The sequence below is a fragment of the Cryptomeria japonica genome, chromosome 2 (assembly GCF_030272615.1).
Source record: "Cryptomeria japonica chromosome 2, Sugi_1.0, whole genome shotgun sequence".
NCBI lineage: Eukaryota > Viridiplantae > Streptophyta > Pinopsida > Cupressales > Cupressaceae > Cryptomeria > Cryptomeria japonica.
In genome coordinates this window covers 387,869,622-387,886,019 of record NC_081406.1, presented here as the reverse complement: position 1 = coordinate 387,886,019, position 16,398 = coordinate 387,869,622, and positions in this window count along the sequence as shown.

The window sequence follows — 16,398 nt, the reverse complement described above, 5'->3', positions numbered from 1 at the left end:
AGTTGAACTTGGATGTAGCAAAACTGAATCAGGAATAGACAAAGTTTTTGGTCAAGGAGAAAAACACTTACAAAGGCTTGTATGAAAAGGCTACTAAAGAAATCCAGAGGCTACAAGGACAGTTGTCACAAAAGACTCCTATTATGGGGGAATATGAACTAGATATGGGTTTTCAACCCGACCTAAGGGACTTAGATGCTATATCTGATGCTACCTACTGGAGGATAAAGGCTGAAAAGTTAGCCAAGCAAATAACCAGTACCCAATAGAAGATGAAAAAATTGTCAAATGATGTCATTGAGCATAGGTTCAAAGCTATGTTGCCACATGCTAACCAATATTGGAAAGTATACACAGGGATTGTGAAATATCTAAAGGAGCATGAGAGATTAAAGGCAATATTGCAAGATGTATTGAAGGACGATGAGGCCATGACTGCAGAAGAAAGAGTTCAAGGGGACCAATACCTAATGGAGCATGACAAATACACATACACATTGAATAAAGATCTCCAAATATTTGATGAAGACTATGTTGCAACAATACCAATTCTCTACAAGGAAGGTGAACTGGCTCCATTAGAGCAATGGCAAAAGGAATTTGCATAGATTAAGGAGGGAGCCGTGACTAGATTTAACTGGGATGAAGATGTAGCCCCACATGTCAACCAGACAGTGTTTGATCTCTTTTCATTGGAGACGGATATGAAAAGAAAGAGTGTGTCTATTAGATGTTATAAGAGTGACAGTTATATTAATCATCTTGGCATGCTTAATCTCTTTATCTTTCACTTTGCTAAGCAATTGTAATCAGATTGTTAATTATGAAGGGACATAACTTCTCATAGAATAGGTGTTGCTCACTTATTTATATGAGCAAATTTTGTAAAATGAAGACATTATTAGAATATAAAATACTGGACAAATACTATAGCCTCTGGCATACTATTGTACCATTTTGAAGTTTTTAATAGAATCAGTCATTTTTCTTTTGCATATATGTTGTGGATTATCTCATTTTCTATAGGTAGTTGTTTGTGATATTATCTAAAGGAGATAAGGTTATTCGTATTCTCATAGCGAAGTCTATGTTCCTATGTTATGAATTTGGATAAAAAATATCTATTCATGGATTTTAATTGTTCCTTGTAGTTCTTCCTTGAATGTTCCCTTAAGGTTAGGGTTAAATTCATTTAGGCGGTTTATGATATAAACATTTAGCAGATCTCATAAGAAATAGTAACTGACAGATTTACCAAAGGGGGTAGGTTTAAAAATTGTCTCACAAATCATACATTAAGTCCTAAAGAAATATAATACTTTGTAGCCCAAATAACAGGAAAGACACTGGTCATTCACAAATCACAACCTTTACCATATTAATTACCTTTTCATTAAAATTATAGGATAAGTGAGTAGGATTCATAGAACCAATTAGCAATAGTATGCATACATATAAATTTTGAGTACAAAGATCGAATAGCTTCCGCAACAACAATCTTGAACTCATCTAAAAACACCTCTCCTAGGAAACTATGCCATTCTGAGGCAAGGAAGAATTAAGATCGAGATACTCAATCTGCTATAAAAATCATTAGTCATTGAAAGCCACTAGTGAATAGGTATACCCGCCTAGGTATTTCAAAGCCTAAAGTGAGGGAGTTAGTAACCAAATAGGTTCACTCTTTAAGTTGGCCAAGTCAATTGGAGGGTTTTATCATAGGAGTTGGCATTTCCTTAGAACCTATCCAATTTGTTGATTTGAGATCCAACAGGTCCTAAGGTTGACATTTAAAAAAATACAAATTACATAATAATATGAACTTTATGTAATTTTTGCAAATAAAAGAAATGTTCTTGAATTTTGATTTTTTGAAGAAAATATTGCAAAAATTGTGAATTTTTGGAAGGAGAAAATATTTGTCAATTTTTTTGGACAAATAATTTGTAGAGGAAATGAGAAATAAGAGGGCACAAGAAAACAAAGATATGCAAGCATATTTTGTAGAAAATGAACATAAACAGCTAAACAAAGGGAACAAAGATATATCAATCAAATCTAAGGTATGTATAATTTTTTAATTTGTATAAAAATATTTCAAGAATATTATATTTGTATTTATCCTTATTTCCTCAAATCTAGGGTTTGAATTTAGTTTCTAATTCTAAACCTAATTTTAATAAAAAAAATTACATTCCTACATGTTCTACATTCATATAAATTTTAAATTCTACATAGATTTCAAATATTTCTTTTAAATTAAATTCACTAGTGCCTTTCTAGGGTTTGTAGGGTTTAAACTTTAAGATTTGTAGATCTATTTCTCCTACTTCCTCAACTATAGGGTTTGAAAATAGTTTCCAATTCTAGAACTAATCTCAATAAAAAGTTAGATTCCTACATATTTTGCATTCATATAAATTTCAAATTCGACATAGATTCTAAATAATCTTTTTAAATTAAATTCACTAGTTCCTATCTAGGTTTTATAAATTTCTTTCCCCTACTTCAAATTTAGGGTTTGAACATTAATTTTTTAGATTTATTTTTAATACTTAAATTATATTCTTACATGTTTTACATTCATTTAAATTTTAAAAATCTCACATAGATTCTAAATAATTTTTCTAGGTTAATTGAACACTAGATTCACTAGTTCATCTCTATGGTTTGTATCTTTTTGTATTACTTCCTCAACTCTAGGGTTTCAATATAGATTCTAGGTTTAGCTTTACTTTTGATACTAGAATTAGATTCCTATATGTTCTATATTAATCTTAATTTTTTTTAACCATAAATTTCAAATAAATTCTCTAAATTGAATTCACTAGATTCTCTAGTTTCTCTCTAGGGTTTGTATCTCTTTCCCCTGGTTCCTCAACTCTAAGGTTTTAGTAAAGTTTCTAATTTTGTTTCTGTAGACAGCTAAAATTGTCCTAGCCTAATTAAATAAATATTGTATTTATTGAATTATTTTATCCCAAGCCTTCTACTAATTAAATAGATTTATTTATCTATTTAATTAATTTATTAATCCTCTTCTAGCCTTTCCCTATTTAAATATATATTTTAATTTAATTAAATTAGCCTTTTCCCAAAATTAAATAAATATTTAATTTATTTAAATGGCCCCACTTCTTCTATTAATTAAATGAATATTTATTTATTTAATTAATTCATTATCTTTTTCCCTCCATGACACTTTTCATTCATCTCTTAATTTACCTTTAACCACCTCTCTAATTTTTTCCCATTTTCCCTACCTATCCTTTAATCCTAGCTAACCATTTATCCTTCCACCTCTTTATCCTATCCCTCCATTTCCTAAGGTGTTCTCTATATAAGAGGATTCCTTCATCCTTGTCAAACCCTAACTAATACGATCATAATCCTAACTAATGCATCTAATCAACCTTCATGCGATCAAGCAATCAAGCATCTACACAACCACAATCCATTTTTTGTTGAGCTCTTGTGCACATTACAAAAACCGAGAGCAATAGTATCAAACAAGATCAATGAAGATCAAATCCTACTAAGCATGTGAATGGTATAATCTTTCAATATTCTATGTTTTGCATGTTTTAGATTCTTGATTGGTGTATGGTGCATTTCATTGTAGAACTAGGGTTTTATGTGGTTGGATCTTTGTTGGTTTTACCATATTTTTATCATCCCATTTTCACCGCACACAATTTCTAATTTTAATGCAAATTAGATTTCATTCTATATTTATCTTAATTTCTAAACATGTCAACCAAGACAAACAGATATTTATGATTTTTCTTTGGCATGCGTGTATCACAACACCTGAGTCAACAAGTAGAAGGTTTTTGGCAAACTAAGACAATGGTTCGTAGTAATTTTTTAACGGGTCCAATCTAGCAACGGATTCTTGAAGCAAGCCACTTAAGGCTTTAATTGAGCTCATTGGTGCAAAGAAGGCCTCAACATATGATGAATTCACTCAACACTTCAGTTGCCTGATTGGGTTTTTTATATAGCGGCTCGAAAAACATCACTCAAGGATGCACTGAGAGAGATGATATCCCCAACGTGCCTTTGTTTTGAACCACTCCCTTGAGGTGATGAGGCCCTCAAGAGGTGATTCTCTACTAAAAAAAAAGTGAGTTTTGTTAATCACCTTTCTCTTCACCCAAGGTCCACAAAGGAGAGGTGAGAGGATACTTGGTGTAATAGTTGATCCACCCTACGTGCACACAAGCATGCCAAACACAAAAGATGTTTCACTTTAATTCCAAATTGAAATATTGTCGAACTATCAAAATCAAAGACACTTAGGTTGAAAGTATAGTCTTCGACAACGTCCTACACCAAATACATTAGTAGTTTCAATATAAGTCTTCTCCCAATGATCACCAAGTTGCTACACAAATAATCAAAAACACAAAAGGCCTATTCTTTGAAAAATGGACTTGAAATTGGAATGATTCACAGTTGAATTCAACAATTATACCTGAGATTCTACCTTTGAACAAATGCAAAATAGAGCTACATAGGTGCAGAACAAAGCTACACGGGCACATAACAAAGCTACACAGGCGTAGAACAAAGCTACACAGGAGTAGCTTGATGCTACATAGACACAGTTTGAGCCTACATAGGTACAACTTGAGGCTCCACAGGTCTAATTTGAGGCTACATAGGCATAGCTTGAGCCTACACAGGTGCAAGTTTGTAGTGCACCTACAAAACAATGAAATTATATAATGCAGAGTAATTTCTACAAAATTGAAGCCATAATGAGCATAAAAACCCTAATTCTGATGAAACTGTCCCTATTTGAACTCAAATTTTCTTATGATTACAACACATTGATAAAATTTTAAACACCACATGGTGCATCCATACCTAAAAACACGATTGCAAACCCTAATCCGAGACATACATAAATTCTAAGCCCTTCAAGATGAAATTCATAATTCTTCCACCTAGCAAACCCTAATTACCTTAATGTGAGAAATTGTTGTTCATTACCATCTTAATTAGACTATGTGAGTTCAGTCAACCTTATTTCACCCTAATTAGACTAACTTCAATTGAATTGAAGCGAAATTGAAATATTTGTGTTCAATTTTAATCCAATTGCATGAAAAAGAAAGGGTGAATAGTTTTTGTTCATTAACCAAAGCCTAATTAGGAATATATGAGTTCATTTTAACCTTATTGATTAATTAAAAGACCTAATCTAACCCTGCAACCACCAAAAAGTGAGGTGAGAAATTCTGCAAATTGAAGCAACTATGACAAACTGCCAAAGAATAATGCACAGACGTAGTGTTGGAAAAATGGTGTCTCAACCTTGCGTTTCATAAGGTTACTATTTATAGTAAGTTTTTATTTGAGTATGAAATGGTGCAAAATTTTCCCCAAAGCTTCTAGTTGGCTAGATAAGCATTTTGGTAAAGTTACATCGCAAGATTATAGCTAGTTTTGAAGATATTAAATTTTCCCTTTTGGAAGGGTCTAATGAAAAGTTTAAATTTGATTTTGAGGACTTTAGAGGCCCCAAAATGTCCTAAAAAGTGGGCATAAATGTTGTAGCCATTTACGTGACAATAGAGAGCTTCACGAGCTTTCCAGTGATTCAACGATTTGTCAATAGGACACATAGTTCACAAGTTATGACCTCCAAAAGTTTGTACTCTTGGAATAGGAAATATAAAAATACATCGAACACATAAATGAGTTGTAAAAAGGGATGGACACATCATAGGGCATCTAGAAGGGAGATAAGGTTGGCTACACCTTATTGGATGGTTTTAGCCCATGGTTTTGTAATATTGTTTGATGGTTTCTTGTATTGTATCTCCTATATATGAGATATGTGAGATAGAGGTTGTGTGTAAGAGTCTTATGGCTGTTGAGTTACCTTTGAATCTCTGATTAGTGGTACTCATTCTAAGAACTTGATCTGTAAGTATATTGTAATTTGTTTTTTATTGCAGAATAATATATTAGGCAGCTTTTGGAGTGTGGGGTTTTTCTCCCAAAAGGGTTTTCCCTATGTAAATCACTATGTTATGGTTTGAATGTTATTATATCTATTTCTATTTTATGTAACTGTTGTGATGATCTGTAAAAGTTTTACATTACCCTCCTCTCAAGGTTAGTGTAGGAAGTTGTTCTGCTACTTAAGTTCCTTACAAGTGGTATCAAAGCTTGATCACCTTTGGTTTCAGTTGTGGGTTGTTGGGTTTTTTGAACTAATCTAGATTTGAGTGAGACCTTTTACAAAAGACACTTTTTGATCTTGTTGCAAAAATTTTCAAATGGCAAGCTTGTCAAGGACAATAGAGGTGGAGAAAGTTAATGGAACAAATTTTGAGATGTGGAAGCTGAAGATGGAAGATCTGCTAATAGATTGAGATCTATGGGATGCTATTGATGTGAATGTCCAAAGGCCCTCAGATCTTACTACAGTGGATTAGTATGATGTTATGGGCTGAAAAAGATAAGGGTCTAATAAGACTATGCCTGGAAGACTCTGTTCTGATCAATGTCCACAAAGAAGCTATGGACTAATCTTGGTGAAATGTATCAAGCAAAATCTTTATTAAATCAGATTTTCTTAAGGAAGAAATTGTATTCCTTGAAGATGGAAGAGGGTGGATGAGTTGCAGACCACATGGAAGCATTCAGTATGTTGGTGGCTCAATTAGTATCTATCGATGTTAAGATGAATGAAGAGGAGAAATGCCATAGCTTGCTTTGTTCTTTGCCTGATTCATGAGATTCTCTTGTTATGGCTATTGATAGTACTTTTGTTGTTTTGAAGTCTGAAGATGTGGTGGGTGCCCTACTTGGTGAAGAGATACGAAGGAAGGTATCCCATAGTTTGAAGGAAGCCCTAACTATTTGTGGAAGACCCAAGGAGAAAGGCAAGAAGAATGAGAAGCGTGATATGTCCAAATCGAGAGGGAGATAGAAATCTCCTAGAAAGTCCAAAGTCATTTGCTAGAATTGCGGTAATCCAGGTCACATCCGTAAGGACTACAAATAAGAAGATTGATTTTGATTCTGAGTCCGAGAAGGAAGATGGTGATGTATTTATTGCAACTTTGGTGACTCATGCAGGTAATGATTCCTGGTTAATTGACTCAGGTGCATCTTTTCATATTACTACCAATAGAGATTGGTTTTCTAAATATGAAGAATTTAATGGAGGTAAGGTTTACTTGGGTGATGATTCAAATTTAGACATTATTGGTGGTAGAATAAAAAGGATTAATGGTGTGCTGCATATCCCTGGTTTAAAATGAAATTTGTTATCTGTGAACAAAGTGACAGATGCAGGTGTGCAGGTAGTTTTTTCTGAAGTAGGATGTAAGATGATTAAGGGTGCATATGGTAATTTCTAGAGGTGTTAGGTTCGACACTTTGTATTAGCTAGATGCATACATTGTTGAGTGTAATGTCACTTTTGTAAAAAGTAAATCTATCAAAGATTTGAGGGTTTCACCTTCAGCATATGGAAATGGTTTTTGGGTACTTAAGGGTTCTCTTTCTTCTAAAGAAAAGTTACCTACAAAGAAGACTTATGTTATGGCACCAAAGACTTGGCCACATTGGAGAAAATGGTCTAAGGACCTTGAAAAATAAAAACCTTTTTGAAGGTTTGAATGATTTTAATCTTGACTTTGATTTCTATGAGCATTGCATTTATGGAAAATAAAACCACATTTAGTTTTACTCAAGTTCTCATAAAACTTGTGGTGTTTTGGATCTTATTCACTTTGATATGTTTGGTCCTGTAAATGTTCCTTCGATTGGAAAATCCACATATTATGTTTCATTTATTGATGATTTCAGTAGAAGGACATGGGTATATTTTTTAAAAATTAAATCTGAAGTTTTGAGTTGATTTAAATAATTTAAAGCAATGGTTGAGTTGTAGACTGGAAAGAAAATTAAAAGTTTGAGGACTAATAATGGCGGTGAATTTTTCTCTTATGATTTTGATAGATTTTGTAAAGGCTATGGCATTAACAGACAAAAATACAACTACATATTCTCCACAATAGAATGGAGTTGTAGAAAGACTTAACAGGACATTGAGGAGAAGGCTAGGAGTATGCTGAGTGGTGCTAGTCTAGAACAAAAGTTTTGGGCTGAAGTTGTTACCATTTCTTGCTACTTGATTAACAGGTCTCCTACATAAGCCCTTGTTGATAAAATGGCTATGGAAGCATGGTCGGGTAACAAGCCTTCATTGAGACATCTTAGAGTTTTTGTTTGTGAGGCATATGCTCATGTACCAAAGGAGAAGTGGACAAAGTTGTAGAGCAAGGTTGTGAAATGTATCTTCATCGGGTATAGTTATGGTGTGAAAGGATACAAGCTTTGGGACCCTATTGCACAAAAGATAATTCATAGTAGAAGTGTTATTTTTAGAGAAATTAAGTCTCCTTCTATTACATTGCAGCCAAAACAAACTAAAAAGGAAGATGTGATTTGATTTCCTTCTACACATGAAAGAGTTGAATCAAGACCCCTATATAGGCAAGAAGTTGAGGAGAGCTCGTCTAACTCTGAATCTTCAGAAGAGGAGGAAGAACCTCCAACTCATCTTGTTTGAACGTCTACAAGATATAGACAACCATCTGAAAGGTATTCACATGATGATTGGAGATGTATTTTTATTTGAATACTAATGTGGATGAACCAAAATTTGTAGAAGATGTATTAGGTATGAATGATGCAAAATCCTAGAAGATTGCTATGGAAGAAGAAATGATAGCTTTGAAAAAGAATGATACATGGGATCTTGTACCATTTCCTAAAGGACAGAAGCCTATTGGTTGCAAATGGGTGTTCAAGAAAAATATTGGTTCAGATGGAAGCATTGAGAAGTATAAAGCAAGGTTGGTTACAAAAGGCTACTCTCAAGTTGAGGGTGTTGATTATGGTGAGATATTTTCTCATGTTGCCAAAATGACATCCATTAGATTTTTGCTTTCTATTGTTGCTACTAATGATTTAGAGGTTGAGAAAATGGATGTGAAAACTACTTTCCTTTATGGTGATTTGGAGGAGGATATTTATATGACACAGTCAGAGCACTATGTGGTGAAAGGTAAAAGTAAATTGGTCTGTAAATTAAAGAAATCATTATATGGCTTCAAATAGAGTCCTAGGATGTGGTACTAGAATTTTGATACATATGTGTTGAGTTTGGAATTTGAGCATTCTAAATCAAATCATTGTGTTTATTATAAAATTGATGGTGATCATTTCCTGTACATTGCATTGTATGTTGATTATATGTTATTCATTGGTAAAAGAAAATATATGATTTCAGAACTAAAGTCTCAACCTGCCACTAAATTTGAAATGAAAGATCTTGGTGCGGCGAAACACATTCTTGGGATGGAAATTAGAAGAGATGGAGTGAATAGAAAGTTATGGCTAGGCTAGCGTAAGTATGTGAATTCAATGTTACATAGGCTCAACATGCAGGATTGTAGACCATTGTGTGTTTCTTTTACAGTTGGAACAAAATTATCTATTGCAGATTGTCCTACATCCCAATTGGAGATGGAAGACATGAGAAAAGTGCCTTGCCAAAGTGCAGTTGGAAGTTTGATGTATGCTATGGTCTGTGCTAGACTAGACATTTCTCAAGTAGTGGGAGTTATGTAATCCTGGTAGAGCTCATTGGGATGCAGTCAAAAGAGTCTTCAGATATTTGAAGGGTACCTCAGAGTATTCTTTGTGTTATCATAGTAATTTAGTTGGAGACATGATTTCCCTTGATATTCATGGATATGTGGATTCATACTGAGCTGGTGATATTGATAGTAGAAGATCCACCAGTTCTTATGTGTTTACTTTATTTGGTAGTGCAATTAGTTGGATGAGTAAGCAACAGGCTGTGGTTGCTTTGTCACTACTGAAGTAGAGTATATAGTAGCTACTCATGCTTATAAAGAAGCCATTGGGCTTAAGAGATTGTGTTCAAACATTGGAATAAAATAAGGAGCCATGACAGTTTATTGTGACAGTCAGAGTGCGATCTACCTAGCTAAGAACCCGACATTTCATTCCTAGACCAGGAACATTGATGTTCAGTATCATTTTGTTAGAGATATGGTCAAAGATGGCAGGGTGAAGCTGGTTAAGGTATAAAGTTTGAAGATATTAATTTTTCCATTTTGGAGGGGTCCAATGAAAGGCTTAAATTTGACTTTGAGGACTTTAGAGGCCCCGAAATGCCTTGTAAAGTGGGCATAAATGGAGTAATATTTTAAGAGGCAATAGAGCACTTCGTGATCTTTCTACCACTTCAACGACTCATCAATAGGACACATGATTCACACGTTATGGCCTCTAGACATTTGTACTCCTCAAATAGGAAATATAAAAATACATCGGACACATAAATGAGCTATAAAAAGGGAGGGACACATCATATGGCATCTAGAAGGGAGATAAGGTCAGATACACCTTATTGGATGGTTTTAGCCCATGGTTTTGTAATACTGTTTGATGGTTTCTTTTATTGTATCTCCTATAAATGAGGTGCGTGAGATAGAGGTTGTGTGTAAGAGTCTTATGGCTATTGAGTTACCTTTGAATCTTTGATTAGTGGTACTCCTACAAAGAGCTTTCTCTGCAAGTATGTTTTAATCTTTTTTTGATTGCGGAATAATATATTGGGTGGCTTTTGGAGTGTGGGGTTTTTCTTATGAAAGGGTTTTTCCCATGTAAATCACTGTGTTATGGTTTGATTGTTATTATATCTATTTCTATTTTCTGTAATTGTTGCGCCAATATGTAAAAGTTTTGCATTACCCTCCTCTCAAGGTTAGTGTAGGAAGTTGTCCTGCTAATTAACTTCCTTACACATAGAACTATCTCGCACAAGCACATGAGTAGCCTACACAAGCATAAAACTAGGCTACGAAGGTGAAAAAGCTCTGAAACTGCCCTAAAAATCCCTTTTCTAATCAAAATTTGACCTGAAAGCTGATAAACACTCAAACAACAACAAAATATTAGATTGACCCATGAAGTGGGTCCCACCGGGCATGCCAGAAAACATGTGATGAAAAATGTGCGAGTAAGTGCACAAAGATGGTGGTAAAAAAGGGGGGTATAAGTGGACACTTTTTTCTGAAATCAAGTGAACCTGAACTTGGAGGCAAAATTTGAAAGTCATCCACTCAAGATATGAAGATAATCAAAGAATAAATATTGTAGTACTCTGAATCTAGTTTCCAAAGTACTAAACATTTTCAAAATTGGATATGATTAAGGGGGTCAAATCCTTCGCGCACAAAAAATAGACCTGATTTTTTTTCTGAAAAACATAACATAGTGTCTGACGTGCGCATCAAAAAAGTCATAGTTAGATTTAGTATTTTGACAAATCCTTTGGCACAAAGATAGCTAAGAGTGAGAACTAGAAGATGTGTATTTTTTTGTAATTTTTTGTTGAGTATTTGTTTTTTTATGATTTTTCCAATCGAGCACATCCTGAAAATTAGGTACTTGTTCGTGCACGAAGCATAAGTTGCACTAAACAAATCGAAAATACAATTTTATTTTTTTAAATTTTAAAGAATCAAGTGCAATAAAATTATATATATATATATTTTTTAATTTGGATAAGTATATCAAAAGTTATTAAAAAAATGGTGCACCTATGTATGTGAGAACTATGGAGACACTGGTAAAAGAAATTCAATAATAATATGTTATTGTTCAAATTTAAAAAAAAACTATATGGTTAGAAAGCTCAGAAGATGGGTGAAAATATGGTGGCAATTTTAGAAATACCCACTTAATGAAGTGTAAACCTGATGATGACAAAGTTGATAAACCAAGTTGATAAAATAAAACACGTCAAAATGGAGGGAAATGGAGGGAAATCAAACTTCCAAACCATAGCTTTGTCATCCAGGCCTATTTCCAAGCCTAAACAGTCAAAAACGTGTATGGGGTACTTATGGTATAAAAAGCGTGTATGGGGTACTTATGGTGTAAGAAGCGTGTACGCGCTATGTTTACTATAAACAATGTGTATGCTACATTTGTTTAAATTTTGGGTGTGTGTATAATATGATATTGTATATATAATGTGTATATTTATAATATATAATTTTTATATATAATATATAATATATTGAGTATATATATACACACATATAAGTGTATTGTCTCCCCCTCTCAAGCACGTACAAGGTGCCTCTCTCTCTCTCTCTCTCTCTCTCTCTCTCTCTCTCTCTCTCTCTCTCTCCCCTTCTCCCTTCCTCCATACCCCATCCCTCTCTCTCTTCTTCTCTCCCTCCCTCCCTCCATACCCCACCGCAACTATGTCTGCACTTCTATAGAAGTAAGTGAATGCATTCTTGTCAACAACTTCCTCTTTGATTTTTATCATGTATGCTCCCTAAGAAAATTGAGTGATGAATTTGTGTGTATATTGAATAGGAGGAAGAAGGGTCTGAAATTGAACCATGGGTGCATTACCATGACAAACAAGGAAATCTACATAAATATTCTTCTCGAATGTGTTTTTAATGAGTAGAGCAGATGTGGAAAATAGTGTAAACAAAGCAAAATGATGAGTCAGACTACCTGCAATATGTTTTTTAGAAATAAAAAACCAGTAGGAAGAGAAAGAGGGAGAGTAACATATATTATGTCACAGAGAATGATAGTGGTGGGTATGCAAGAGTTCCCATGCTGTTACACAACGCCTGTCACCTAAAGAAATTAAATTTTGTTGTAAGCATGGTAGTGGTAGTATATGATGATCATTACTTTTCAAAAGGCCTGGAAGGGTACATACCCATGAAAGAAATCAAGTGTGTAATTCCTATAGTCACAATCGAGATCAGTGCTATAACCTTGTAAATTTAATAGCATTATATGTTTTAGAAAGGCGATACTCTTAGGGTTAGGTCAAGCTCTTACACTTTCTTTTTAGTGAAGCCTCGTTGTTTATTCGCTTGCATTCTCTCTTATACTGACAATGGTCTAACTTAGCTATATCAAAAATAAACTACCTATATATTATATTGTATGATGTTCTATTCATAACTTTAAATAATATATCATTTTATTATCCCACCTGTAGCGTCGTAAATTGTACGCACTTGCTAGGGTGGTACAATTTCACACCTAGTTTAGCACCCGCCTTGGCGCATCTTGCTTTTTGCATTGCATTTCCCCTTTAGCACTTAATTAATTAAATTAATTAGGTCTAAGGTTCTATTTTATCATCTCCCATATCATAAAGTTGGGCCCTTTCATTAAAGTGTGCCCCTTTCATTTTATTCCTCCAATACATCATTTAATCAAAAACCCTAATTAGGTCCTATTTTGAACTTGGGGGCTTGATTTCGGGGGTCAAAACATCTCGAAATCAGCTGTAACTTCGGGATTCTCTCTAAAATCATCATATCCGACGGCCCTAAAAATTTGGTGAAAAGTTGTCAGGACCATGGCGCCCGGAGAGGACCATGGCGCCCGGAGTGCACACGGTCCCGGACATTTTTCCCGAATTTTTAGGAGCATGATCCAATCATAAAATAAAGCTTAACCCCAAGAAATTGGCAGGAGATTCAATCTCTAGGTCGGCCAAAAGTTGAAATTAAGACTTAGGGTTTCATATATAAGAGCTCTCTTTCTTCATTGGAAAGGATTGGATTTTTGGTTTCAAGGGCCTTCTATGCAGCGAAAGAGTAGATCTTTGAAGACTTCAACAACATTCAACATCCATCCATTAAGCATTCATCAATTTCATTCATCCATTTAGGGCTTTGAAGACATTGAAGAGCAATAGGGGATCACCGACTGAAGATTGGCTTGTACCCCTCCCTTGGGGGTTGGGTATGATTTCATGTCTTTGCATAAGCCTCATTATATCACTTGTATTCATGCTTTAGATCTCTTTACATCTTGATTTGAAGCATTTACATTATCATTTGCAAGCAATTAGGGTTTACTTTCTAGGTTGCTCTAGTTTGCTTACTTGCATTTTAGGATCTTGCACACACACAAGGTCTGTACACACACTACTTTTACAATACAACTTGGCTATTCATGGAGGTGGAAATCACCAAAGCGGGGGTTTGACTAAGGCAAAACCCTATATAGCCGCCCACCATACCTTTTCATATATAAGTGCAGGTTTCCCAATTTGAAGGATGCCGCAAGTTGTAGATCCGACGGAAGCAGACCGAGACAAAACTTCACACCAAATTCCAACCCAGAAAGCTAGGATAGGGGCGTGGGGCGCCCTGGTCCTACCAGGACAGGGGCGCTGGGCACCCTGGTCCTTGTCCATTTCAGTGAATTTTAGCAGTTTCAGAGGTAGCAGCTTCGGTATTTCAAGCTTCCGGCTTCAGCGGCAGATCTTGCAGAATCAAATCCATTCAAGGTACACATTTACATTTCTCCTCTTATCCTTACAATTGTTCATCATTAAATCTCAATTCTACAATCTTGTGCTCAAAGTTACTAGTTCATAATTACACTTTAGGGTTAATAGTTGAACTTGCATCATTCTATCCATCATTTGCAACAAAGGAATAGAAATCCTAATAGGTATCCTGTGGCTCTCTCTTCCACAAAAAGAAGTAGCCAATTGTGTGATACCTCTAGGCTCTTTCGTATTCCACAAGTGTGTGATTGAAAGTGAGATTAGGGCATGTTTGCTTAGTGTCACTTTTTCCCCCTACACACCACCATATGACCCCTTAGGTGTCATTAGAGGTCATATTGTTTCCTAAGAGGTCATATGGTGTCCTATGACTCCTTAGGACACCATATGACCCCTTAAGACACCATACAACCCATAACAACACTATAGGGTGTCCTAAGGGGTCATAGGATGCCATATGACCCATTAGGACACCATACGACCCATAACAACACCATATGGTGTCCTAAATGGTCATATGGTGTTCTATGACCCCTTAGGACACTATTTGGTGTTGTTATAGGTCCTATGGTGTGCTAAGGGATCATATAGTGTGCTATGACCCCTTAGGACACCATGTGACCGCTTAGATGTTGTTAGGGGTCATATTGTGTTCTAAGGGTCATATGGTGTCCTATGAACCCTTATGACACTATATGGTGTCGTTATGTGTCTTATGGTGTCCTATGACCCCTAGGACACCTTATGACCCCTTAGGACACCATATGGTGTCGTTAGGGGTCATATGGTGTCCTAAGGGGTCATATGTTCTCCAACAACCCCTTAGGACACCATTTGATCCCTTAGGACTCCATATGGTGCTCCAGAAGGTTGTATAGTGTTTTATGACCCCTTAGGATATCATTTGGTGTCATTATGGGTCATATGGTGTGCTAAGGGGTCGTATGGTGTCGTATGACCCCTTAGGACTCCATATGACCTCTTATGTGTCGTTATGGGTCATATGGTGTCCTAAGGAGTCATATGATGTCTTATGAACCCTTAAGACACATGCATGGATCCCTAGGATACTATATGACCCCTAAGAATACCATATGACCATAGAGAGGGAGAGAGGGGGAGGAGAGGGATGGAATGGGAGAGAGATACACCTAAGAGAGGAAGAGAGTGAGATAGATAGAGACTGAGAGGGAGAGACAAGAGATAAATGAGAGAAAGAGAGATGGAGAGAGAGAGAGAGAGGGGTGGTAGACAGAGATAGAGAAATGGAAAGGGAGGGGGAGAGAAAGGGAAATAAAGGGAGAGATAGAGATAGAGAGAGAGACTGAGAAGGGGAGAGAGAGAGAGAGAGATTTGGATAAAGATACCTAAGAGACTATGTGTGTGTGTGTGTGTGTGTGAGAGAGAGAGAGAGAGAGAGATTTGGATAAAGATACCTATGAGAATGTGAGAGAGAGATAGGGAGTAGGGGAGATATAGAGAGATCTAAGAGGTGAATAAGGAGATTGGGAGAGAAAGAGAGACCTAAGAGGTGGAGGGAGGGAGGGAGAGAGAGGGTGAGAGATAGAGAGAGTCTGAGTGAGAGGGAGGAAGGGATGGAATGAGAGTACAAGAGACTAGAGAGAGAGGTGCAAAGAGAGGGAGAGAGGAATAAAGACTTGATTCTCTCCCCTTCTCTCTTCCTCATACCCCTTATTCTCTCCCCCCTTCCCTCCCCTCTCTCTCTCTCTCTCTCTCTCTCTCTCTCTCTCTCTCTCTCCTTCTCCCTTCCTCCATACCCCTTATTCTCTCCCTCCCTCCCTACCCCCTCTCTCTCTCTCTCTCTCTCTCTCTCTCTCTCTCTCTCTCTCTCTCCCCTTCTCACCCTCTCTCTCTCTCCTCTTCTCCCTTCCTCCATACCCCTTCTTCTCTCCCTCCATCCTCCTCTCCCTCCCCCTCCTCTCTCTCTCTCTCTCTCTCTCTCTCTCTCTCTCTCTCTCTCTCTC